Source organism: Oncorhynchus kisutch, linkage group LG6, assembly GCF_002021735.2.
Source record: "Oncorhynchus kisutch isolate 150728-3 linkage group LG6, Okis_V2, whole genome shotgun sequence".
NCBI lineage: Eukaryota > Metazoa > Chordata > Actinopteri > Salmoniformes > Salmonidae > Oncorhynchus > Oncorhynchus kisutch.
In genome coordinates, this window is record NC_034179.2 from 71,743,027 (window position 1) to 71,764,753 (window position 21,727).

Below are 21,727 nucleotides of genomic sequence, written 5' to 3' on the forward strand. Positions count from 1 at the left end.
CAGAGGACCCTCACCTCTTTCATACGTCCTCAACATCCGTCAAAGCAAAGTGTCAAAAACAGGTTCAAAGTGGTCATTAAAAACCATACTCACAGTCTTCGTATTTTCTCCGCAGTTCTAAGGCTCAGTTAGAGGAGCTAAATAGAATGAGTGCATGGACTTGAAGTCGACCCCTTGGATCATCCTCAGATGAGAAGTTAACATGTTGCTTTTTGCTAAAGTAGCGCTCCCGAGGGCAGTACATCACCACTGTATATACTGGGGAGATTAAATCAACGCCAGTCAATTGATCTAGCTATCCAGGCGTTCACATTGATGTGTTCTACTGTGATAACATTTTGAAGTCCTTCCAAATGTGCCACCCTCGCTCGTGATTGACAAAGACACATCAGAAGCCAGTTTGTCTCACATTGAAATCTAGTTGCCATGGACACTGACATTGTTTGAAATCAAAAGGAAACAGTGTCAATATTGGCTCCAGATTGAAATTATGATAAAAAATTGTAATAGGTAAAAATCATTCAAACATGAAAGACCAATAGATTTAATAGTTCTAATCCTGCTCCGGATGTGCATAATCAATATCATATTTTAGTGACCCTTGCATTGGTGAGCATATTATAACTATTGATGGTTTGACCTTATGGACTCAGCAAAGATTGCTCTTCATAGTATCTACAATTCAGTCTGTACACAATTGTGTAAGTTCTTAGATGCCTTCTTTGAAGATTGACGGAGAGCAGCATACCACCATGTGTTTGTCACACCGTGATCTGTTTCACCTGTCTTTGTGCTTGTCTCCACCCCCCTCCAGGTGTCGCCCATCTTCCTCGTTATCCACAGTATATTCAGTGTTCTCTGTTTGTCTGTTGCCAGGTCGTCTCCTCTTGTCAGGTCTTACCAGTGTGTTTTCCTGTCTCGCTGCTTTCTCACGGTCTGTTTCGCCGGATCTGACAATTCTGCCTGCCCTGACCCCGAGCCTGCCGTGATGTTCTGTACCTGCCTGACTCTGACACGTTTATGAACCTCTGCCTGTCCTGACCCTGAGCCTGCCTGCTGTTCTTTACCTTATTGTCTCTGCCCTGGATTACGGACCTCTGCCTGCCTTTGACCTGTCTTTTGCCTGCCCCCTGTTTGGGTCAGTAGACATCTGTAACTCTAGCTGTCTGCATCTGGGTCTTATCCTGAGTTATGATAGTGTTGTATTGTGTTAAAAAAACGGCAGAGATTTGAGCCTTTACCTTAGCAGCAGACAACATGGCTATCGGTGGTTCTACCAACAGATTCCATCCCTTTAGGGTTTAACAAGGAGAGTTTGAGGCTTTCTAGCAGTAAACCTTGGTTAAATTCCTGTTGCCATGCTGTTTATTTTCCACTGCCCTCAGATTCTCCACGAAGTGAAAAACATGACAATTGAGGTACTGACTACAAGTTCTAAGAGAATATGTTCATAGTAGTGGTATGTATTTGAGTGAAATTCCACCAAATAATTTCAAGATTGGCCCGTTTGAATCACTTTACCATTCAGTCTCTAGAGCTGGTACTCAAGCATAGGGAGGGTTGTGTTTTTTATATTGGGCACAGGGGCGGGTAGTGTGTTTCTTCCCTGGTTTACATTCACTCTTTTGCAGGTTTTACTATATATTTTCTGCCATCCTAGACACATTTCCTCATCTGTTTATATAACAGGTTAATATTTAAGTCTTAATGCCCTCAAAGACAGTGTTTGGAGGATATATTGGCACGGTTTGCCGGCCCTCCACTTTGTCTCATGCCAATATATCCTCCAAACACCGGTTTTGAGGGCATTATCACTTTTATACAACGGGTTACCAACGTATTCATAATATTTTTTAAAATTAGTTTAATCATTCTATTTAATCCTTCCACCAGATATAGTCCCAACATAAATCTAGGTTTGCTACCCAAGCCGGCTGGTCGTTCGTTCTATCGGTTCGGTTACCAGAGACGTGACCCTGTCATTCAGTCTTTTTGTTCTGTATCTATGGACGCGACCCAGTCGTTCTTTCTAAATGTTCCATTGCCATACTGGCTGGCAATGTTCTTATCCCTTGCTTGATAGCTATCCAACTATAGCTAATTTACAGTCGTTCTTTCTAAATGTTCCATTGCCATACTGGCTGGCAATGTTCTTATCCCTTGCTTGATAGCTATCCAACTATAGCTAATTTACAGTCATGTCAAACAGTGCAGCTAGAATAACAACAGTAGCTGCATTTGTTTAAACTGTTTTCTTGTGACCATTTGGATATATTCATAACAATGAGCTAATGAGGCACGATTTCGCCTGGCAGAGAAAATGTGCTCTCTCATCAGGACATTGTTGTTCAGAGGAGCTAGCCAACAACACAGCTAACAATTTTACTTCAAACTGAAGCTGGAAAGACTGCAAACTACCTGCACTTTGTTTTGTTATACCTTTCTTCAATTGACATTCCTTTGTATATATCAATACAATTTATACCAGCTGATTGATGATTTCGACTGGCTGAGAATCGCTGTCTGCCTGTCTGTCTCATCCCTACTCCCGACCCCTACACCTTCTTTACTATGGGACAGCTGGAGAACAAAGTTTATGGAATAATAATATGGACATAATGTTGCAAATGTTGGAGAGACAGCAAGGTTTATACAAATCTCCGCTGTTGAAAACTAAATGTTGGTCTAAAAGAAATGTAAGATAATGTCTAGATGCTTTTTATAGTAGAAATCAAGTTTATAAATTGCCTGGTTGGGCTGATAAGACACTGGATAGCACAGTAAGATGGAACGGAGTAAATAGTCATTTTAACGTCATAGATTTAGCTGGTGGAATAGACACTGGCTGGAATGCTTTTTTAACCAATCAGCATTCAGGATTAGACCCATCCGTTGTATAAAGTCTACCAGACTAACTGTCTATCCTGTACTCTATCCACCATTCATAGTGACAATAGTGGTAGGTGGATCGTTTGTCCAGATCTGCATTAGGCTAACTAGCAATCATACCACACATAAAAGCATTCAAAGCTTCATCAATTTTCCATATGAATCCACAAGAACAAATAGCTACAGCTGATAGGCAGCGGAGAAACCAGGTGCATAATTGCGCATGAAAGGACAGTGAAGACATGACACATGCAGCTCAAAAAGCTTTCCTATTGATCTAGTTTAGGGACATTTCTAGTATCCTGCCTATAGTAGTCTACAACACCACAATACAATGAATAATTGCATTATTATACTCTAGGCTGCAGGGGAAATGTAATTTGAATAACAGCGGAAAAGCCCTGAAATTGGAATGTTTCATTTAATTTAAAAAAAAAATTTTTTATTCAACTTTATTTAACTAGGCAAGTCAGTTAAGAACAAATTCTTATTTACAATGATGGCCTACCCTGGCCGAACCCGGACGACGCTGGGCCAATTCTGCGCCGCCCTATGGGATCGGTGGATCAGTTGTGGGTCTTCTCTCTACAGTTTATAAGGTCTAGAAAGGAACAGTAGCAAGCCCGGCTGGGTGTATTTTGACTTCTGTTTTATATTCTATTTTACTAAGCTGCGCTGTCTGTTGCAGATCATCATTCTCCCAAGTCCTATAATAGTGTGGCCACATACGCTCCTGGCAGTCCCAGTTATTCAGGAAAGCTTAACACATGCTCTGCCTCCTCTCCAACCCGAACCTCAATATTTGTAATTGAACTATTAAAATGTATTACTTTTTATATGTGGCAGAAACACAGCTAGTCATAATGTTTGAATTGGACTAAGCTACTTCAAGATTCTCTTGTAGGTATGCTCACGTTCATCCAAAATATAATTTCAGCATCCTCAAAATGGCTTGACATTAACTAGGTTTCCATCCAAACTTTTTAAGTGAGGAAAGTACATGTTGTATGAAAAATGTCAGGACATCATGGGAAAGCATACCATTTATTATGTTACAGATGAAATAATGATGAACTTCACAGGGCGGTGAAAGTGCACAATGATGAGCTTGATGCGCCTTTCAATAATTCTTATTCTGGTGTTATCGATGCTTGGCTGCAGTTTGACTAACAAAAATAATATTGCACTTTTGTCCATAATAATCTGATCATGTAGCCTTTACCCGCACTGTGTCTGTGAGCTGTTGTCTAGAGCACACATGTCAATACCAGAGTGGACACGTTCACTATACGTACGCAATATTTTTGGAGACAAAACTAGTAGACCTAGAGTTGTAAATGCAATGGAAATCCATTTCACTTGTATTTTTTTATTCGGTACATGAGAATTTAACCACAAAATGTATTTTTATGTGCACTACGTATTTATGCACATAATTTTATCTGCAACAAATTAAATTAGATGGAAACACAACTCAATCAACACAATTTCACACTCACGTGCAAATATGTAGAAAAAGTATTTCAGCAGATTGTGTGTTTTTGTGTGGCTTAATTTAGTAGGAAAAGACATTTTTGTGTGACTTCATTCATAGGAAAATACATTTTTGGGGGGCAAGCTTTGGAACAATCTTTTGAAGGTTATTGTAGCAATGCATTTTGGGCAATGGTGTTCTACACTGCCTTTTTTTGTTTCCCAAATGTATTTATATAAAAAAAACAAAAATGTTAACAACCCAATATTGTTAATCAGGGGTGGCAGGTAGCCTAGTGGTTAGAGCGTTGGGCCAGTAACTGAAAGGTTGCTGGATTGAATCCCGGAGCTGACATCGTTCTGCCTCTGAACAAGGCAGTTAACCCACTGTTCCCCGGTAGGCCGTCATTGCAAATAAGAATTTGTTCTTAACTGACTTGCCTAGTTAAATAAAGGTGTAATAAAAAATATCAACAAGGTAGTCACCAAAATACTTATAGTAGCCTCTGGTTTAATTTCTTTTAAAGTAATACCAATATTGTTTTCTATGCTTGTTTTCACTTAATACTTGGGAATCTGTTGCTATGTCGGATTTTATGAGGGTTGCCAGACTGGAGTCAAAAGCTGTATTTGTCAGTATTTTTGTGGTATCGATGAAGGTATTTGATTGGGGAATGGGGATACATTATCATTATGGGAAATTAAATAACCAATAAGTGTGGGGAAACAAAAGACCCGCAAAAAAAAATCTGTTTTGTTTAAATTCCCCTGGTGCAACTGCATGGCATTTGCAACTATAACGAGTCTGTACGGTGATCAATTATGCCACATCAATGCAGTGTAACAGGTTAATGTAAAATAATGAATTATGTTGACTTACACTTATGGCACTTCCAATGATTAGTATGGTCAGGTCAATCATGTTATATACTTAGGCTGTTGTAACAAGGCATATGCCAGCATTCTAGACCTACTGCCTCGGCCTAGAGGCCTACTTAGCTTTCATGGCAACGGCTGTTAGAGCTCAGTTTGCCATGAATGAGCCCTGGTTAGAGTCCTCGTTGCAGCTTTCACTTTCTTCCGCTACATTGATGGCGGCGTTGGGATTACGCTCAGCTCACACCTATTTATGTGATCTAGTGGTGGGAGGTATTCTGTTCTTCAACATTGTGTTGGGTGTAATTACATTGATATATTTAGTGAACAATGGATAAGCAACAATGGGCATGACGGATAGAAGTAGTCGCCACAGGTATCATCAAGCCTTACATCAAAGTTGCCTGAAGCTGAATGGAAAGTGCAATGCCCTGACCAGTTATTCAGAAGTTAATCCTCTGTATGTCTAATTTACATAAGTTAACTTACCAGTGTGGTAAAAACACATTCTACACCTTTACAAATAACCTGTTTAAAGTGTTATTACAAACATGATGTTATTTTGCTACTAAAGCTTATACATCTAATAACCTGACAAGGATCCACATCATATGGGTAGACAGATGATGTAAGTGCGTTCTGCAGCAAAACACAACTATCCTTTTTTTAGGATGCAAACCGACAATATGAATCTTGTTCTGATCTAATGAGATGGATGTAGGATTTTTTACGGCCTAGAATCGAGGCCTTTCCCAGTCAAGAAGGATGAAGCTAGGCCTCTCTTGGTTCTCATTGGCAAAGACTGAACTCAAATTAGAGATAATATGTCAGACTCTCCTATACCGTTTTGCCCAACATGTTATACCCCAGAGGTTGCAAATATACCCTTTTTAAGGTGATAGAACTTGTATCATTATTATAGGGCTGCAAAACCCAAACTTGTCACGCCTTGGTCTTAGTGTTTTGTGTTTTCGTTATATATTTTGGTCAGGCCAGGGTGTGACATGGGTTTACGTGTTGTGTTTCGGTTTTATAGGATTTGGGATTGCTATGTTTAGGGGTGTGTCTAGTTAGGCTTGGCTGCCTGAGGCGGTTCTCGATCAGAGTCAGGTGCTTCTCGTTGCCTCTGATTGGGAACCGTATTTAGGTAGCCTGAGTTCGCTTTGTCTTTCGTGGGTGATTGTTCCTGTCTCTGTGTAGTTTCACCAGATAGGCTGTAATTAGGTTTCACGTTCCGTTTGTTGTTTTTGTATTTATTAGTTATTTCATGTATCGTCACCACTTTTTTTCATTAAAGACATGAGTAACCACCACGCTGCATTTTGGTCCGACTCTCTCTCGACAAACGAAGAACGCAGTTACAAAACTGAGCATTTCTCACTTGAAATGGCTGCTGACATTAGGTTAAGGGTATTCAATAAATTTCAGACTCTCCTATACCACATTTCCAAACATCTTATACCACATAGGTTGTGAATAAACCCTTTTAAGCTGATACAACTTGCATCATTATTATAGGGCTGTGAAACCCATTTATTTATGGAGAGCCATTTCCGTTTTATAACAGGTAGTTTCCATTTATTTACAGTAGCGTGTTGACTTATTATTGCTTTCTTCAGTGGAAATACAGAATATGTACAAAAATGCCAAATATACCAAAAGCTAAATCAGGTAGAGATTTTGGGCTATCTAACCATGTAATCATTTCTGAAACATGAAAACTACAAACACTTAACCAGTTAAATATAATGAATACATGACAACTAGATACAAATATTTTAATAGAAATTCTGAATACAAACGTCAAGAGTTGGCTACAACATAAGTTTAAAAAAGGGGAGAGTGTGTTGGTGTCTGAGTGTATAATGGTGTGTATTATATAATTATATCATTTCCCAACATAAAATTGTATCCATATTCCCCAGTCATATATCTTCATCGATACCACAAAAAAAGGAAATATCTGTATTTTTTCTCCAATCTGGCAACCCTCATAAAATTCGACATACAGCACATTCGGAAGGTATTCAAGACCCCTTGAATTTTTCCACATTTTGTTACGTTACAACCTTATTCTAAAATGATATAAATTGTTATTTTTCCTAATCAATCTACACACATTACCCCACAATCACAAAGCAAAAACAGTTTTTTAGACATTTTTGTCATTTTATTAAATAAAAAACGTAAATATCACATTTACATAAATATTCAGACCCTTTACTCGGTACTTTGTTGAAGCACCTTTGGCAGCGATTACAGCCTCGAGTCTTCTTGTGTATGACACTACAAGCTTGGCACACCTGCATTTGAGGAGTTTATCCCATTCTTCTCTGCAGATCCTCTCAAGCTATGTCAGGTTGGATGGGGAGCGTTGCTGCACAGCTATTTTCAGGTCCCTCCAGAGATGTTTGATCGGGTTCAAGTCCGGGCTCTGGCTGGGCCACTCCTACGCTGTCTTGGCTGTGTGCTTAGGGTCGTTGTCCTGTTGGAAGGTGAAGCTTCACCCCAGTCTGAGGTCCTGAGCGCTCAGGAGCAGGGTTTCATCAAGGATCTCTCTGTACTTTGTTCCATTCATCTTTGCCTCGATCAAAGTCTCTCAGTCCCTGCCGCTGAAAATGCTACCACCACCATGCTTCACTGTAGGGATGGTGCCAGGTTTCTTCCAGATGTGACACTTGACATTTAGGCCTAAGAGTTCAATCTTGGTTTCATCATACCAGAGAATCTTGTTTTTCATGGTCTGAGAGTCTTTAGGTGCCTTTTGGCAAAGTACAAGCAGGCTGTCATCTGCCATTTACTGAGGTTTGGCTTCCGTCTGGAAGGTTCTCTCATCTCCACAGAGGAACTCTAGAGCTCTGAGTCACCATCAGGTTCTTGGTCACCTCCCTGACCAAGGCCCTTCTCCCCCGATTGCTCAGTTTGGCTGGGCGGCCAGCTCTAGGAAGAGTCTTGGTGGTGATGGAGGACACTGTGTTCTTGGGGACCTTCAATGCTGCAGAAATGTTTTGGTAACCTTCCCCAGATCTGTGCCTTTACACAATCCTGTCTCGGAGCTCTACGGACAATTCCTTCGACCTCATGGCTTGGTTTTTGCTCTGACATACACTGTCAACTGTTGGATCTTATATAGACAGGTGTGTGCCTTTCCAAATCATGTCCAATCAATTACATTTACCACAGGTGGACTCCAATCAAGTTGTAGAAACATCTCAAGGATGATCAATGGAAACAGGATGAACCTGAGCTCAAAATCGAGACTCATAGCTAAGGGGCTGAACACTTATTGTGAAGAAGGTATTTCTGTTTTAGATTTTTTATACATTTGTAAACATTTCTAAAAACCTGTTTTCGCTTTGTTATTATGGGGTATTGTGTGCAGATTTCTGAGTATTTTTAATTTTGTATCCATTTTAGAATATGGCTGTAACGTACCGAAATGTGAAGAAAGTCAAGGGATCTGAATACTGTATATACACTGCTCAAAAAAATAAAGGGAACACTTAAACAACACAATGTAACTCCAAGTCAATCACACTTCTGTGAAATCAAACTGTCCACTTAGGAAGCAACACTGATTGACAATAAATTTCACATGCTGTTGTACAAATGGAATAGACAACAGGTGGAAATTATAGGCATTTAGCAAGACACCCTCAGTAAAGGAGTGGTTCTGCAGGTGGGGACCACAGACCACTTCTCAGTTCCTATGCTTCCTGGCTGATGTTTTGGTCACTTTTGAATGCTGGCGGTGCTTTCACTCTAGTGGTAGCATGAGACGGAGTCTACAACCCACACAAGTGGCTCAGGTAGTGCAGCTCATCCAGGATGGCACATCAATGCGAGATGTGGCAAGAAGGTTTGCTGTGTCTGTTAGCGTAGTGTCCAGAGCATGGAGGCGCTACCAGGAGACAGGCCAGTACATCAGGAGATGTGGAGGAGGCCGTAGGAGGGCAACAACCCAACAGCAGAACCGCTACCTCCGCCTTTGTGCAAGGAGGAGCAGGAGGAGCACTGCCAGAGCCCTGCAAAATGACCTCCAGCAGGCCACAAATGTGCATGTGTCTGCTCAAACGGTCAGAAACATACTCCATGAGGGTGGTATGAGGGCCCGATGTGGTGGGGGTTGTGCTTACAGCCCAACACCATGCAGGACGTTTGGCATTTGCCAGAGAACACCAAGATTGGCAAATTCGCCACTGGCACCTTGTGCTCTTCACAGATGAAAGCAGGTTCACACTGAGCACATGTGACAGACGTGACAGTCTGGAGACGCCGTGGAGAACGTTCTGCTGCCTGCAACATCCTCCAGCATGACTGGTTTGGTGGTGGGTCAGTCATGGTGTGGGGTGGCATTTCTTTGGGGGGCCGCACAGCCCTCCATGTTCTCGCCAGAGGTAGCCTGACTGCCATTAGGTACCGAGATGAGATCCTCAGACCACTTGTGAGACCATATGCTGGTGTGGTTGGCCCTGGGTTCCTCCTAATGCAAGACAATGCTAGACCTCATGTGGCTGGATTGTGTCAGCAGTTCCTGCAAGAGGAAGGCTTTGATGCTATGGACTGGCCCGCCCGTTCCCCAGACCTGAAACCAATTGAGCACATCTGGGACATCATGTCTCGCTCCATCCACCAACAGACTGTCCAGGAGTTGGCGGATGTTTTAGTCCAGGTCTGGGAGGAGATCCCTCAGGAGACCATCCGCCACCTCATCAGGAGCATACCCAGGCGTTGTAGGGAGGTCATACAGGCACGTGGAGGCAATACACACTACTGAGCCTCATTTTGACTTGTTTTAAGGACATTACATCAAAGTTGGATCAGCCTGTAGTGTGGTTTTCCACTTTAATTTTGAGTGTGACTCCAAATCCAGACCTCCATGGGTTGATAAATTTGATTTCCATTGATCATTTTTGTGTGATTTTGTTGTCAGCACATTCAACTATGTAAAGAAAAAAGTATTTAATAATAATATTTCATTCATTCAGATCTAGGATGTGTTATTTTAGTGTTCCCTTTATTTTTTTTAGCAGTGTATATGAATAACAGTGGGAAACAAAAAAAGGTAGTGTAGAACATCATTGCCCATCATGCATTGCTCTAATACATTTCAAAACATTGTTCCGAAGTTTGCCTCCCCAAAATGTATTTTCCTCTGAATGAAGTCGCAAAAATGTGTCTTTTCACACAAATTAAGACACAAAAATGCACGAAATCTGCTGAAATACTTTTTTGTACATATTTCACGAATTGAGTGTGAGATTGTGTTGGATGGGAAAAAATATTGTTTTTATGCAAATGTTTGAACATCTTTTGCCAATTGGATGGAAACCTAGCTATAAACACCATAAAGACTCTGGCAAGTGCTCTAATCCAGTGTCACTTTGATTATGCCTGCACATCAAGGTTCAACAGCAGCCCCAAACATCTAAAGAATAAGCTACAGACCAGCAAAAACAAGCTTGTAAGAATTGTGCTTGAACTACCCTCTCATACTCATCTGGAGGTTAATAATTTTAAGCAGCTAGAATGGCTATCTGTGGAAAATAATTGTAGTATTAATTCAACTTGGTCTGGTCCGCAGAATTATCACAGATTCAGCCCCCAGGTACCTATCCAACTATTTGTTATTTTCTAGAGCTGTCCACCAGAAAAATACCAGAGCCAGAGACTGTAATATTAACTGTTTTAAATATAACAGTCTACCTGGTAAGAACAATTAAGCAATAAAGCACGAGGGGGTGTGGTATATGGCCAATATACCACAACTAAGAGCTGTTCTTAGCGCCCGAAGTCGGGAAGCTTTGTTAATTGGCTGTGTGGCACATTGGCACAGAAACCTGTTAATGGAAAATTTGTTGCATATATTTTATATAACTATAAGTATGGCATCAAAATGTAGAAAATCTGATTTCTCCCTAGCTTATCATGGTCTGCAGCCAGCACTGGTTGTGGTGTAGGCCTAGTGAAACAAGCAGGGAGAGCAAGCTCGCCCGTGGTGGTCTGCGAACCCTCAACCTTCTGGCCCGTAGCCCTGTGTGGCATCGACTATGTCACAAAAACATGCCAGTATGGCAAAGTTGATGTTTATCCACGTTTATAAACACAGGGTTGCTACAGTTGCTATTATTTGTGGTCATAAACATAATTTCTTATCAATTCTATGAGGGTGGACGGTGTGCATTTTTATTTTTACAGTTCAATGGGAGGGTCAGGTGAAAATATGTGTAACCTTGGGGAGGGGGGTGCTTATTTTTATGACCCCCACCCAGTGAATTTAGAACTGACCCCTTCAAATTCATTTTCTTTTGTTGGAGAATACCATGTCCTGTGAGGTCTTGTCTCATGTAGTTATCCATGTGTATTGTGACCGGTAGATTAGAGAGAGATTCCCCGGGATCCTCTTAGGGACACACGTTACAGGGCAGCGTATCATCTGGAGGGAGTCATGCTAAGGTTGAATCCATGCCAGTCACTGGACTTACCTCTGCTATCTGGGTTAATGTCTCCGATAAGTAAAAGCATCGCTGGGATCCTCAAGCAGCATCAGTCCAGTCCTCATGGATCCATCTGGTCCTCTGGGGAAACACACAGATAATCAAAGGGTAAATCAAACAGCTCCTTTTTTGCTCTACACACAGGAAAACATATGGCAGAGTGCAATGTGTGAAGGAATCTCTTAATAACTTTTGAGTGGTTTTAAAACATTTCTGTCCAAACAAAGATAGAAATCCATGTAGAAATCCATATTTTAGTATCTAGCCAGCTCACACTGCTGTTTTGGTTCAGAACAGGGTCGTTGGTTTTAGTAGTGCTCATAAAGGAGTGGTTCCCAACTCCGGTCCTCCAGTACCCCCAACAAGTAGAATGAGGTGTGTTTGTCTGGGGCTTCAACAGAAATGTATACTGTTGGGTGTATTTCAGCACCGGTGTTACAACCCCCTGTCATAAAGGATTGATTAGGGGAATTCATCTTAGGTGGGTGACCCTTTTTACCTATAATGACCTATCATTGCCGGGGCTCTCTGCAATAGCAATTCATGAGCACGTCCAATAGCACAACCCTTTTTTTTTTAAAGGACTGATTTGATTCACTCTATAAACCTCAATTAACAGGAACAAGCTAATGAAATCCTGTATACCATATTCTGGCCATGCAATTTCCTGTGATCAGCAAACTGCTCGTACTAATTAAACAAAACTCAATTTGCTTTCCTCCCTCTAAATGGCTTCCCGTATAAACCCAATGACTATTTTCCATACTCACTGCCCAGGGGGAACATTGGTGCTCTCTCTGTTCATATTACTGAAAGGCAAGACAATGATGAGAAACGGATGCTTTGTACCCAGTATATGTCATTTGTTAGCTAAATAGAATATGATGTATAGCCCTGCTGTTGCCTTTACTCATGTTGGTATGATCTTGTTTATGAAGTCTCTATGCAACACTGCAGTAATGAAAAGTTCCTATATAGAGACACCTACATACATATTAACTCAAGCTTCAGATGAGTGCGCTATCAGTATTCATATTAGTACTCTTGTTGAAATGAAAAGATTCTCTAGTCCCCTCTCCTGTGATCCACTGTTTGCGTGACATGCAGTATCTTGGGAAAAACACAGACCGAAATGCAATGTTGAACAGTAGCTAATGGAAACCTGAAACACTGCTAGAATTTCAATAAATCCGAGGACGATAGATAACACCATTCAATTAGTTGGTAAGGATGCAATTTGCATTCTGTTGAAAGAGGTGATAGTTTGAGTGCCCCGAGGCAGCTGCCATATAACGCAGACGGGCCTATGAAAAAAAAAACTGGAAAAAAAAGGCGGAAACATCAACAAAAAGAAGAGTTTGGGGAGTCTTGGGCACTATTCTTTTAATTACTCATCATAATGACTCCATTTAGCTGTTCAATTACCCATTTTATGGCATTGAACAGGCCTGGGAAGCCCTGTGTCCTTGGCAGGATTGATCCTGCAGCTGCCCCAGCTAGCTGACCCAGCTAGCTACCCCAGCTAGCTGCCCCAGCTAGCCTACACGGCAGAACTGAAAACCCTTCCCTCGACTCAGACCCCTGGGAGAATACAAGGGTCTCTCAAATATTAACATGAAAAACATCACGTCTACATTGGTTTTCACTGTTATTAAACACAACCATAACTCAATACATAATTTTCCAGAGGAAAAAAATGTAAACAGAGAAAAAATGATAAACGGACGAGAAGCATAAAAACCCCAGGGGGATTTCAAATGTAAGTCAATTTTGTTTCCTGCACATATTTGTAAAAAATCAATGAAGTAACTAAATGAAGGAAACAAAATAACAAGTAAACAGGAATCACATCACATCTCCTATTAGAGCATCTCCTCCCCCCATGTTATCTCAGAGGCTGATGCTCTTCTCTACTCAGACAGTACATGTAGTTTTGACAGGATTCTGACCTATTTGTGATGTAAGTGTTTCTGAGGTGGGGCGGGAGGTGGGGGGTGGGGGGTGGGCAGCGGGCCGCAGGGGGGAGCAGGAGCCCAGGAGGAGGTGCAGGCCCCATATGGCCTTGGGAAGAGAGAGAGCAGGAGTTTATGGCACATCACCGGCACACTGACCCTGAGCATTGGAAGGCTGGGCATCAACTCAGTCTGATCTGACTGACTGACTCTGCTCAGCTGCTGACAAGTGCAGAGGGGCACACAGGGGTATGTGGACCAAAATAGCCCTGCTGTGGTCCACTTCTGTTTGAAGCAATTGCTCACAAATCACTGGCAGGCACTTTCCTCTAAGATAGCGTTCCAAAAAAGAAGCTATGTTGCACTGGAAATGCATTCCCTTTGTGTCTGAAATAATATACTAATGTATTCATTATTGAGGACACCCTGGATACCCTGTTTTCAATTTGTGATAATGATAGCAATATTACAGGACATTGCTACACGCGATTAGTGAAGTCCTTAGGTATTACTGTCTCCAGTTAATGATGTTCCCCATGAGTATGGGGTTGAATTTCCTAGACCGTTAATACATTATTGCTATGGCGTTACTGCACGTAGAACATTCTGTCTGCCAAGATACACAGATTGCATTATAATCTGTTCAATGTCAAATATCACACAAATTCTAAAGGGAACCCCAGAAAGTAACGGTAATGTCGTGGCATTGGTTATCCGTGGTAGTGGAATTAAGTTAAGGCCCGGGATTCAAGACACACAGATTACACGCATCACATCGATTTTATATCTTGGATGGAATGTCAACAATATGCATTCCCAATACATTGTTTTGTCTGGCTCGGTTGTTCTTGTACTGGATTCACTGTGGAAGATGTGTAGTAGAAAGATGTTGCCAGTTAGTTGTGAGATAACCATCTGTCCATTCCACTCCCTCGGTCTGTCGACAAGAAAATACAACTAATTTGGTACTAAAGAAGAACATGACAAGGCTGAACAATAGAAAATAAAACTGGGGCTGTTAATGTGGAAATCCAACATTTCCCAATTACACATTTAGTTGTCTATTCCCCACTATGTTTAATACTTCAAAGCAGTGCAGCACAAAATAGTGATGGTAATTACAGTGTTAAGTTAGTATTGCATTGCAACCCTTCTCTGAGGGACCTCAATGTGCTTGGTTCCGGCTGAGACTTTAACGACTGTACAAAGTAAACAACAGAGACGGGATGAGAGATTTCAGAATGGAATGGATGGATTCATCTGAAAAACAAAAAGGGCACTGGAATTCCCCAAGAATACAATGAATAATAAAAGAAACCCTGGTCCATTAATTTAAAGATCATTTTGAACAGAAAGAAAATATGGGTTAGTATGTGTGTCTTTGCTCTGAAAATATCCTATATTTAATCATGTGTGATATGTGTGATCTGCAGAAAATACAAATACAAAAATGAGATAAAAGCTATAATCTTCCAGGTATGAAAAAAATGCAGTAGGCTCACAAAAGCTTTGTAGAAGAAGAAAGTGAATTGCTAAGTGCTTTGTCTTTTTGTACAAGAGCATAATTCCAATGGAATATTCCCAAAAGGAGTTGGTGCTCTACACAGCACAGTAACATTCAGTGAAACCATAAGAATGATGTAAGGTTTTACTGCATTTTTAGGACCTAGTCACATCAGCATTTCCCTGCACCTGCTATAGCACCTGCTAAACTGTGTACGCGACCAATAAACTTTGATTTGATTTGAGGTGTCTTAAAAGAAAGACGGCCATAAGAGAGGGCTGAGGGCTTTGCCTCTAGCGGCTGGACGTCTTGGGGGTCATTTTAAGAGGAATTATGCAGTCGTGCATTCATGAGTGTCCCTATAATTCTTCTCTGTGATGGGCTGAGATGCACACACTGGGATTATGCATAGACAATCATCGCGGGGACACCCTAAGACAAAGAACAGCCTCCACATGATGGAAACAGAAGCCCCGTTTACACCTGGTTCTATGAGTCCTTTGTCCTGATCTTGTGGACATTGTGATTGTGCACACATTTGTTTTAAACAGGTGTAGATGATTAAATGACGCATTGGGACTACCTCCGGAGGGATCCATTGTATCTGGATATCAATCAAGTGTAAACAGATCTGGATAGTCAAACCATTTAAATCATCATTATACTGGTTTCTAAAATGGAAATATTTAGACCACAGAATTAATCATCAGTTGGATTGAAAAGGGACTATATCTGTGGTGGTGCAATGGAATCAACCTTTCAAAATGCAGTGCAACCAAGCTAATCTAAAAACGATATATTCAGGCGGTTAAGTTAAGTTTGGGGGGAAAAGACTGGTTCCAGGAAGACCATATGGATCGTTTTCCCAGGAAACTATTTTTTTTTCTCGTATTTGTTGATTTCTCACTTTGTTGGGCTATGCACAAGATCCAGTAGGAAAACAGACCCTGTTTTTTGTAAACTTGATTTCACATCTGAGTGAGTCAGTCTCTCCGTTAGTTAGACCTGGAGGCATGGAGGCGAGGAGGCGAGGAGCCACACTGTTAGTTCCCCATAGGGAGACTGAGAGACTGGACTTTTCTGATGGACCCGCAAACATTAAGCCACTCAGAAAAGAAAACACACCGGAATCTTTGAAATGAACATGCCGAAAATAGATTATACAGTATTATTGTCTACCCTCAGGCAATGTAAATATTCTCTGGCCCTTCCAAACACATTTCAAACAAAATTGGTTTCCAGATACTTTTACCACAAGTTTACTGTTTCAATATTGAAGGTATATGGCATTATTCTACACGCATGTGTACTTGGAATGTTAAGATGAGTTGTTATACTGAAAGAAGTGTGAGACCAACACAACACGTGTGAGATACATTTCTTTAGTCCATGGGGAACTGGAATCTTCAGGCGATCTCATTGAACCAACCACCAAAATGCTAGTAAGCTAAGAAACGAATCATAACAACATGCTTATTAACGCCCGGCCTTAGTTAAAGGAAGGATCTCAGGACACAAGGGAGAAGCACTGTTCAAAGTTTTTTATTTGATATTTTTGCCAGAAATTTTTGTCAGCTTGACTAACTCATTTTTCAGCTTAATGCTCATGACCAGCTGTAATAGTGAGGTTGACTGACTACTCTAGAAAGGGTTGCATGAATTGATAGCAACAGCGAACGCTGGCATCATGCACACTATGTCTTAATTGGACTCTGGAGGTTAAGTGGTGCATTTGTGTAATGTGTACTGTACTGTAACACCTACATGTTTGCTAATGTTAACCCTCTGACAAGACCTACAATTACAAAAAAGTCCCTGTCAGTTGAAATGCTAACGTTCATATAACATTCATGAGCCATCTAAAAATGTCATCACGTCATGATTACATCAAGATGACATTGTCATGACCCCCCCCCCACTGTCAATGTAACAAATGTCGCGCTCAGTGTTATAACACCTACAAGCTGTACACTTGACTCTTGCCCTGTAAAAGAGGACTATGCAGATCTGTGCAAGGCTGGATTTCCACATCTTTTGTTACATCGACTTTCAAATGGAGTATAGAGGGACTGGTGGTTGTGAACATGGCTGTTCTGCTCTAACATAAAACAAGGACTGAATGGGACACTGAGGAATGCTAGGGGAAGCTATTAAATGACATGCACTCAGGGGGTTTCTTTGTACTTCGCCGGGGGAATTATTCATTTAGTAGCTGATCTTTGCCTCTTTGGGAAGGCTTTGTGTCAAATAGTAATGTGCTCCTGCACATGCCCTCATACACACAGATGTGACAAAGATATTAATGTACTCCCTTGCCTGTTTTTGCTCTCAAGAATCATTCACCAAGAGCATCTTCATTGAGATTTCTAAAAAGGCCATCAGGACTTTTATACTTAATCAAAGCAGGATCTCTGAAGTGACACAGGCAACAATGTGTTATTATACTGGATATGTAGGGTGGAAAGATTAGCATGACAGTATAACAGGCTCGCTGCATGTGTTTTTTACTCTGGGGCTATTATTGCTTTGAGCAGCTCTTCTCCGGGGCCTCAAAAGCTACGGAGAGTTGCATGGAAATCCAGTGTATAATGGCAATCTAGGATTGCTTCTGAGGCACAAAAAGGAAAGTGTGGGAACCCTTAAGACAATAATGGATAGAGGTTCTTTTCAGGAATAGAAAGGATTTTTCCAACATTGTGTGCTTTCAATACAACAAAGACGAAGCTACACGAAGACACCAAGTGACTGATGGATTGGGTATTGTTCAAACATGAACGGCACACTATAAGGTAGCACTTTATTTGGATAGATCAGTAACATTTTAGCTAACTATCTACGAACCCTGACCCTAGTTCTAACAATAACCTTGACCCTTATCCTAACCCTCAACATAACCCTTACCCCAACACTAACCTTAATCCGTATCCTAACCCTGATTCTAACCCTAACCCTAAACGTAAACGTAACCCCAACACTAACCTTAATCCGTATCCTAACCCTGATTCTAACCCTAACCCTAAACGTAAACGTAACCCCAACACTAACCTTAATCCGTATCCTAACCCTGATTCTAAACCTAACCCTAAACGTAAACGTAACTCCAACACTAACTTTAATCCGTATCCTAACCCTGATTCTAAACCTAACCCTCAACGTAACCTTAACATGCAGTTGCCTATCAACAGATATTTTGTTCATAGTATAGTTTGTTATCAGTGTGACCCGCTATAATTAACAGAAGAGATCAGTGATGAAATGAGCTTTAGAATAGTTGTCATTAAATCTCTTAAACCATCTGTAAACCTCTGAAACACTAGAAGTCACCATGCTGACACAAACAACTGACCTCTTCGTGTGAAGTCCTTTTCAAGTCGGGTTGAATTAATTATTAGATAATCCATTGAAACTAGAACACAACATCATGAAACGAGTAGCCTGCTCACTGGTGCCTGATGCATTTCTCCTCACAGTATAGCAGCCTGAAGAACATCTATTTTTAACCAGCTCTTGGTATTCAGTTATTAATGAAACATATCAAGTCACACATCATATTTATGTGTCTGTTTCCATGTGGAAGATTTAATTTCCTTTGGAGTACTGTAGCGGGCAAATCAGGAAACGCAAAACAAAAGTGAGGCTAATTAACAGTCCTCGCGGGGTACACTTTCGCTGAGGGATCCAGCTAAGCCTGCTACCTGGATCACAACCAAGAACGCCAATAACTGACACTTCTCACTGAAATGTACATTCAAGTAAATGTTATAAGGAAGTCAGGTGGGAACAAATTTGGTAACACAACTCTGGAGGCACAACAGAACTATGTCCAAGAAGAAGATCTCATGCAGAGAATATCAGCAAAACATCAAAACCGTAAGGGGTAGATCATCTCCTGATATGGCCCAAGCTTGAAATTAGAATGAGAAGGCCTGCAGTGCCGCCTGGTCTCTCAATAACTCTCCCTGCCAGAAGATGATGATAACTATTGTCATCCGTGCCATTAGTGGGTTTGGACTCAGTGGAATGCTGGGGACATTGAGCAGGATCATTGGAGCACTGCAGAGCATCACAGTGCTGAGTCATAAAGTTCCTCTCTCTCTGTCTGAGAAGAATATTAATCAGAGTAAGTTGGACATATTCAAAATGTACTATTCTTGACTTGGAGAACAACTAGCTAATCCAAAATGAACTCCTGGTGACATTGGCCTGCAGATGTATTGTGTCAGACCGCACAACGCCACAGAATAATGAGCTACAGCACCATAGAAACAAATATCGTCTCATTTACACGTATAATAAATGCCTCCCTTATGTGTGGAATTAAGTTATGCATGTAGATCTGAATGAAGGATGTGGCCTGTAAAGGGTAAACAGGAATGATTTTCCATGAGGATATTGTATAGTGAGCCCCCCATTAAGGCCAGTTGCACACTTATTGATGGAAGCAGAGCACTGTGAGGTGTAAGTCCTCTGTGCTGTGCTGTAAGTCCTCTGCACTCTGTGCTGCATGTTGATGTCTTTCACATTTTCAGCAAACTTGAGGCATGATGCTGGAACAAATAACAATGTCCTCTCCAAATGCATAAACAAAACAATTGCAGATTGCAAATGACTTGAAGAGCGTTAACTAGTGGTGTGCCTGTGGCTTGACTGAATTGTATTGTGGTGAACGATGCGAGAGGCTTGTATAATTCCTTGTGGACAATCCACAATGAAGAAATGACCCAGGCTGTCTTTCCCCTACTCCTTTAAAGTATCGAGTTGAAGGTAAGGACGTGCAATGTTGAGGGTGGCTGACTGTTGGGCTGCAACAATCATTAGGGTTGTGTTGAACTAGCCCAATGCACACGTACAGTACTCTCTACAAGAGGGACGGTAGCGAGCCAGGCGTTCTGCTCCTGCTTAACAAGCTTATGTTACGAGACACCATCTCCTAGCTGCTTTACGGAACGGAGAGAAGTGCCCTGTACTTTAAACACATCCTTGTCCAATGCTCCAAAGCAATCAGTGAAGGTGAACAGTCATCCTGCCATCCGGCCAAGCCCTCCCACACTGTTAATGTATGCCCATTCAAATATTCAACATTGATAAAACTAAAAGTGGAAAATCAATGTGCTGCTTCTGATTTCGTTATGAGCATGTTATCATTCAGAGCACACTGGGCTTCTGCTGCAATGTGGCCCACTGAAGCCTCTGGAAATCACTCACCACCACGACATCCTACTTGCCAGGTTAGGGCACTTTGTTCTGGCTGCAGTATGAGCTCAATAAATCACCACACAATAACCTGGATCTTTCACAAGAGCTGGGTGGCCCTTCTGAATATAGACACCAATGTCAATAGCCTTGCACATATTGCAGGACCAGTTCTTGACACTATTTTAGCCCTGAGAGCATTTGTTTTTTGCAGAAAATCACACACTAGGTTCTCTAAAATGATGAGCCTCTTGGATTCCTTAAGTGATCAAACACAAATGGATTCTTAAATCAAGAAACAGACAAATTGTAATAAAATTGTCCCGCTGCTGATTTTTTTCAGTGTACTTCAAGAGTGCTCAATAGTGGAAAGATTCAGTAGCTAAGTGTTTGCACTCTACGCATTACACGTCTTCATATTGATGACTGTTGCCACACTTGATTCATTAAAGGGCCTGAGAGAGCTGGTAATGTGCCTTTGGGTCTGATAAAGCCACAGTGTTGACGTCTGCTGTAGCTTTAGAATCCAGAGCAACTCAGTGCAACAACATGTTCCAAACACAGCTGTGATCTAGAATTCTATAGCTCACACTATACAGGTTTGATACAATTATTAGAAAATATCAAGACTGTATTTTAGAAGATTTTTGGACCTCTTTAAACGGTCGTTTGACATGTTAGCCGTCCGTAATAACCCTAGTCTAATTAATTATGCTTTCATACAAGGGGTAGATGCCATTCAACTATTAAGATGCAGAAATTCGTTTTCTTCAATTTAATTGAATGATAATTATGCCAAATTAAAGTAAATTGCACATTCTCAGCTATTTTAGAGGACACAAAACAAAATGGGACATGAAACAATCTTCATATATCTTTTGGGTCAATGTCATGTATCTAGAATGATTCTGAAGCATGATGGAACTTGCTTACAAAGGAAAACATCATGCATTCAATTATTAGTTTCAAATAATGATATTGGCTCGCTCAAAGTGTTCTCTTTCTAGGAGGCAAAGCTTGAGCCCAACGATGCAGTCTTGATTTATTTATATATTTTTTAACACTGCCGCAAGACACTCCACAAGTGACATGTGACTCGGCAAATTCACGCAATTCGTTGTTTGCTTGTTGTTGCCACACCTCCCTGCCCCCTGCCTGCTCCAGCGCTCTGTGTTGTATTTTGTTCGTGTGCCTGAAGCGTGAGGCCTTCATTAGAGAGACATTCTGAGAGCCTGCTGAGGCTTAGCCCAGACTGGGACTCCTGCCATGTCAATCAAACAGCAGCACAAGGGGACAGAGCCGTTTACAATCTCAAAGCAAAGAAACGCCAGTCAATGCGCCCC

General features: G+C 41.2%; 1 protein-coding gene across 1 annotated transcript in view; it reads right to left on the minus strand.

Annotated features, from left to right (window-relative positions):
• LOC116374455 (protein ELFN1-like) overlaps positions 1 to 21,727 on the minus strand; it is a 95,777-nt gene that overhangs the window by 29,395 nt on the left and 44,655 nt on the right. The window contains exon 2 of the mRNA XM_031827362.1: positions 11,724 to 11,816. The gene's annotated coding sequence lies outside the window, so the exon portion shown is untranslated. The remainder of the gene's footprint in view (positions 1 to 11,723; positions 11,817 to 21,727) is intronic.